Source organism: Panulirus ornatus, chromosome 5 (assembly GCF_036320965.1).
Source record: "Panulirus ornatus isolate Po-2019 chromosome 5, ASM3632096v1, whole genome shotgun sequence".
In the NCBI taxonomy this organism is placed as follows: Eukaryota; Metazoa; Arthropoda; class Malacostraca; order Decapoda; family Palinuridae; genus Panulirus; species Panulirus ornatus.
Window position 1 is genome coordinate 37,719,455 of NC_092228.1, and position 7,278 is coordinate 37,726,732.

Consider the following 7,278-nt stretch of genomic DNA (forward strand, 5'->3'; position numbering starts at 1 on the left):
TTGGAGACTGTTGACAGGCTGCATATGATTTGTGATTGTAGTTGCCTATCTCTATTGTTGTGTCTGTGAAGGTGACGGATGATAATGACAATTTTTTCGGTATGTGTGATTAGTGAGTTTCTGAAAGTGTCCCAATGGGACTTCATGTAATGATAATGAGGTTATTAGATGAGAGTTGAAGGTAGATGGGAATGTAATCGGAACTCCATAGAGACCTTGTGAGGATAGAAAATGAAGGTAATTGCAGCCCCACTGCTGAAGAAAATGTTCTGGTCTACTTTTACGTGTACAAGGAGAGTAGCGGTCAAGCGGTGGTTATTGTCGTTGCCGAACACGTTGGATGGCCAATATTTTAGGTATCTTTTTTTTGGAAAAAATCAATTGATTTAAGTTTGCTAGATAAGCCAATTTCATTCGTTTGCGATTAATTTTTTGACGAGTTGTTGGTCATGGGTCGAGGACGGTCTGGGGTTGACGGGGAAGTGTCTTCGTTCGAGGTATGAATTTAATGTTGGGAAAGTGTATTGATGGAGATGTTATCGTATATGGAGTTAACGGTATGATTCTGGAGGTCATCCAGGAGGACCAGCTTAGTGTGGGAGAGGAAGGAGGAGAGGAATGATATGTGTGGACCTGGAGTAAGTGTTGGTCTGGGGAGGTGATGGGTAGTCGTGGTAAAAGATGTAGAATTTTAGGGAAATTGAGGAAAGCTTTGCAGTAGTGCTGGTGGTGGCAAGGGAGTTGGATTTGTGATAGAGCTTAGGGGAGGATGCGGGGATGTCAGGATGATTGGTAGATTTTTAATGGGGGAGTGAGTGGTTTTTTTATGGGAAGGGAAGCACAAGTCAGGAGTCTTTAACGTTGGTAGGTTGTTGTGTGTTGTAAGTAAAAAAAAAAACAAAAAAAAAAAAAACTAAAAATAGTAACTTCTTTGCTCAGGAAAATGGATTTTAAAAAACCTACATGCATTTTTGTTTGAAGCGGTGAGGAAGTCATTGAAATTTGGTTTGGAGTTTATGAGGACTATGAAAAGGTCCAAATGTTTTTCGAAGCAGTTTTCTCCTTGAAACTTTTGATTGCATAATACGCTATGATAATTGCGTTTCTAACTTGTAGATTGAGGTTGTTGATACCCAGAAATGTGCAAAAGGTACGCTCGTGAAAACTAAAACTTTTCTCCTGTAAATGCGTCTTACAGTTTCTACTTGTTTATGGCTTTATTGAAAAGAATTGCTCTCTCTCTTGCGTTCATAGAGCCGACCCTGCATATATCATTTTGAAGGTCAGAGGACATCCATGTGGAAACGGGAGAGCTTTGTGATGAGGTCCAAACATCTGTGCAGAGATGCAAAGATTATAAAGAGCTCTTTACAAAATAAACAACTTTTATTGCCAAATTCAACAAATTGTGTAGGTCATTAGGAAGTTGAATTAATTATGTTTTCTGTGAGTCTTGGCAACAAGTGCTCCTCTGTGGATGATGCCAAGAGTCCCAGTTACGGATCCATTCATTTCTTTGAACAATTCTATGAATCCGAGCGAGACATAAGCCTTCTTTGCTTTGGCAATAAGCATTGACAACTCATCAGATGGTTCCACCACTTTGAACGACTCCTGGTGAAAAGCTCCTGTGATGTCCAGCGTCATATGTTTCAACTCTTTCATTAAATGTCTGGCTGCGAAGAACTTTTTTACTTAAGTCTGGTGCGACAAATTCTTTAGCTTGCCTTTAGTTGTCTTGTGGTGTGAAGAGCGCAGTAATACATTTGATAGTGTTATCAGGAATGTCAGAATTGAAAACTAATGTCGAGGTACCTGGGGCAACTTAAAGGGATTTTAGGAGAAATTAGACACCGTTGAAAGTAATAGTTACCAGTAAGTGTATGATTTGATCTGGGTAAAAGTGACTGGGTCTACTTGTAATTACTGTGGAACGATTTGAGTGTTCTTAAGGTAAGGGATTTGGCGATACGGTTGCAAAATACACGCCCAGTGTCTCTGATAGAACTTGACAATAACTCGAGGGTTTTGATGTCATGTGCTATGTTTGGGATACGTTACTCTATATATTTCGACTTCTACATTTACTTTCGTTTTATCTATAGGCCATCGAACTTTTACATATACATATGTTTTATATACGTCATCGACTTGTACATTTATTACGTTCTACTTATATGCCATCGACAGGTTAGGTTACGTAAGGCTTGAAATGATAATCATAGAAAATGGTAAAAATTAGTCCTTGTAGAAAATGGTAATATTTTTAGGGGTAACAGATACATGTTATGAATATTTTAGGGTTTAAAAAAGTTGGGGATACGTTTCTCTCTCTCTCTCTCTCTCTCTCTCTCTCTCTCTCTCTCTCTCTCTCTCTCTCTCTCTTCTCTCTCTCTTATATTATATATATATATATAATATATATATATATTGACTTTTACATTATTTACGTTTGATTTATTTGCCATCGACTTGTACGTTTACTTACGTTTTATCTATAAACAATCGTCTTGTTAATTTTACTTAGTTTTTTTTATATGCCATCGAATTTATACACTCACTTACTTTTTATTTTTATACCATCGACTTGTACATTTACTTATGTTTGATTTATTTGGCATCGACAGGTCAGGATATGTTAGGCTTGAAATAATAATCACAAATGGTAGAAATTATTCATTGGTTACACCTAAAAGTTTACCATTTTCTACAACACGTTATGAATTATCTAGTGTTTAAGAAGTTTAATACGTTACTCTATACATGTCTTGTACATACGTTTTATTTACATGCCATCGACAGGTTAGGTTACGTTAGGTTTGAATTGATAATCACAGAAAATGGTAGAAAAAATAGTAATTGTTGAAAATGCTAAAATTTTTAGTGGTAAGAAACATGTGAATTTTTTAGGGTTTAAGTAGTTGGGATACGCTACTCTATATATACTTGTACATTCACTTTCGTTTTTATAAGCCATCGACTTGTAAATTTCCATAAGTTTTATTTATATGCCATCGAATTATACATTCACTTACGTTTTATTTTTATACCAGCGACTCGTACATTTACTTACATTTTATTCATGTGCGATCGATAGTCTAGGTGACGTTGGGCTTGAAATCATAATCACAGAAAATGGTAAGTTATTCAGTGTATACAATGGTAAACTTTTTAAGGGTTAACAAACACATGTTAGGAAATTTTTAGTGTTTAAGAAGTTTGGATACGTTACTCTCTCTCTCTCTCCTCTCTCTCTCTCTCTTTCTCTCTCTCTCTCTCTCTCTCTCTCTCTCTCTTCTCTCTTTCTTCTTTCTCTCTCTCTCTCTCTCTCTCCTCTCTCTCTCTACTCCTCTCTCTCTCTCTCTCCTCTCTCTCTCTATGTATATATATATATATATATAAATATATATATATATTATTATATATATAATATATATTATTATATATATATATATCGACTTTTACATTTACTTACCTTTTATTTAACATACCGTCGACATGTACATTTACTTAAAATCTATTTATAAGCCATCAACCTGTACATTTACTTTACGATTTATTTTATATGACAACGAATTGTAATTTTACTTACATTTTATTTATTATGCCATCGACAGGTTAGGTTACGTTAGGCTTGAAATGCTAATCACAGAAAATGGTAAAAAAATTTGTCATTGTAGAAAATGGTAAAAAATTTTTTAAGGGTAAGAAACAAATGTTAGGAATTCTTTAGGGGTTTTAAGAAGTTGGGATTACGTTACTCTACATACATTGCTTGTACATTTACTTACGTTTTATTTATATGCCATGACTCGTACATTTACTTACATTTTATATATAAGCCATTGACTTTGTATAACTAGATGGCATATAAATAAACAGTAAGTAAATGTACATTTTCTTACGTTTTGTTTTATGCCAGCGACTCGTACATTTACTTACGTTTTATTTATATGCCATCGATTTGTACATTTACTTTCGTTTTATTTGTCTGCCATCGACTTGTATATTTACGTACGTTTCATTTATATGCCAGCGACTTACATTTACTTTTCGTTTTATTATATTGACCCTCGACTTGTACATTGACTTTCGTTTTATTTATATGCCATTCGACATGGTACAAATTTTCTTACTATTTATTTTATAGGCTATCGTCTTCTACAATTTACTTTACGTTTTTATATATATGCCCTTTAACTTATACATGTACTTACGGTTTTTTAATGCCATCGAAATTTTTTATTAACTTGCTTTGTATTTAAAGCCCTCGATTTTACGAGTCGCTGGCATATAAATAAAAGTAAGGAAAAAGACTTTCTTCCGTTTAATTTACGTGCAATTGACGGGTAAGGTTACGTTTAATCTTGAAATGTTAATCCAGAAATGGTAAAAATTAGTCATTGTTACGCCAAAAAAGTTTACTATTTTCTACAACACGTTATGAATTTTTTGGGTGGTTAAATGAGTTGGGCAAATACGTTACTCTATCTATATCGAATTTGTACATTTTACTTTCGTTTTATTTATATCCATTCACTTGACATTGTTGACGTTTGACTTATTATCGTTCGCTTGACATTTATTTACGTTTTATTTATATGCCATTAGATTACTATAATACCTTACGTTCATTTTTTTATGTGCCAGCGACTCGTATATTTAACTTACTATTTTATATATATGCCACCACATTTTAGTTTACGTTAAGCTTGAAATGATAATAATAGAAAATGGTAAAAATTGGACTTTGTTACCCCTAAAAAATTTTCCCATTTTCTACAAACATATTGGATTATTTTTAGGTGTAAGAAAGTTGGGATACGTTACCTTGCTTTAATAATCGACTTGTACAATTACATATCTTTTATATATATGCCATCGACTTGTTACATACTTACGGTTTACTTTATATGCAATCGACTTACACAATTAATTACGTTTTATTTATTTGCCAAGCGACTCGAAACATTACGTTTTGTTTATATGTCATCGACTTGTACATATATTTACGTTTTATTTATATACCTTCGACAGGTTAGGTTACGTTAGCTTGACATGATAATCACAGGAAAATGGTAAATTTAGTCATTGCCAGAAAATGGGGAACTTGTTAGGGTAAGAAACACGTTATGATTTTTTAGGGTTCAAGGTGTTGGGATACGTTACCTCTATATATATCGACTTTGTACAATTACTTATGTTTTATATGTATCATCGACTTGTAATATACTTACGTTTTATATATATGCCATTCGACTTTATTACATTTACTTACGTGTCATTTATATGCCAGCAAATCTTACATTTGCCTTTTATTTATTACCCATCAACTTGTTTACAAGTCGAGACATAAAGATAAAAACGTAAGTGGAATGTACAAGTCGATAACACATCATAAAACGTAAGTAAATTTCATTCCATCGACTTATACATTTACCTGGTCGATCGTAATGTTCAATGTTGTTCCCACCTTCACCGTGTGTGAGGAAGGGATGGTCGGCGCGCGTCCTCGGAAAGCGAGATCTTGAGGAGGAGGAAGGTGGTGGATGGCTGGCTGGCTGCTCGGTGTGTGTGGTATCGCGCCTGGGGCGGTGGGGTTAGGTTAGGCACGAAAAAAATATAAGAGTCTTGTCATACTTGGACGAATGCCTGTGGAGTTTCCTTGGTCGTTGAGCTTGATTCTCCTTTTTGTTGTTGGTTTGTTAGGTCTCCCTGTACCGTCGTCTAAGTTTCCTGCCTCGGCAAGTACATGATCCTGTCGCTCGGCATGCGCGTGCGAAATCGTAGTATTAGGGTTCGACCCAATGCCGCCGCAACAACAACATAATCCAGCGGCAGGCTGCATTAGTAGTATCCTTCTTCAATTCAGTGACCCTGTCTATGATATCCTTGGTCTGTCTTTTCCAAGACTTTCTTATCCATATGGAACCGTCATGGCCACCGCTGCAGCACGGGGGAGACGGAGCCTTGCCGTTTATGGCTTTTTCTTTGTGAGTTCTGCCTACTTCCCCCGAGCTTCATTGCAGCACATTTCCTGAGAATTCCACAGGATGGGATTTTCTCCTTGTTTTAAAAAGGTGCGGGATGTTGTATGTGGTGGCACCCCGTCCAGCCAATGGTTATGATGATGATGATGAGGACGGTGATGATTTAGACCAGTGCTTCTGCCTCGGCAAGTTACATGCATGATTGCCGCTTGAACGTGCGCTTGCGAATCGTAGGTCTTAGGGTTGTTTCACCAATGCAGCTCAGCTAGCGCAAAGGGAAGGAAAATTGGGTAGAGTTGAGGAGCTACAGTTGCTACCTTTATCCCATCCCAAATACGGATCAACCAAAAAACCTGATGTGCTGTACCTGAACCGTTTGCATACGGACTTGCGTACCAGCCTGGGTTGCCGTGAGTGGCAGAGCAGGTATCCTCCACTGTGATTCCACTAAGGTTTAACCGGGAAAAAGGTTAGGAATGGTCACGGCCAATCGATGGCAAAAGCCCCATGATAGTAGACATATGGATTAGATGAGTTGTGTATTTCGACACCGCAAATGGACCTCCCTCTCGCCCTCACTTTGCAATGCCGGCGTAGGAGGGGTAGGCTGGCTGGGTGTGTGTGGTACGGAATGTGAGAGCGCGCGGGCGGGTGGGGGAAAAGGGAGGGGTTGGGGTGGGGGGGGGGGGGTTGCCGCCCTCCTCCTCTCCTCCTCCTACTCCCGTCGCCACGGCCTGCTCCCCTCGCTCCACGTACGACAATGTTATTAAAACAACCGCCATTCTAGTGAGTGATGTCAGATTCCACGGATGCAATGTGGGACGAATCGACAATGGTTCAACTGATGTTCACCAAACAACACCAACTTTGTGTAGGAGGGGGGGAGGTTGGGTCGGCTCCCCGAGCGTCATCGAAAGCTGAGAGTGAGGAAGGTGGGCATGGCTGGCTGGTTGGCTCGGTATGTGTGTGGTATGCGACCTACAATACTTCGTTTTTTTATGATGCCCATCGACATGTGTATTTCGCCACCGTAAGTAATCGTACAACGTCAATAGCATTGTTACGGATGTAAATGATACAACTTACCTAAACGTAAGTGGATCCCTACGCCGGCATGATGAGTGAAGGGGGGGTGCGGGCTGTGTGTGTGTGGTACTGGAATGCGAGACCGCGTGGGATGTGGGGGGGGGGGGGTGGCCGTACTCCTCCTCTCCTGCCCCCCGCCACCTCCCGCTCTCTCGCTCTGCGTACGAAATACGTACCTAAAACACCGCAATCTTGTGAGTGA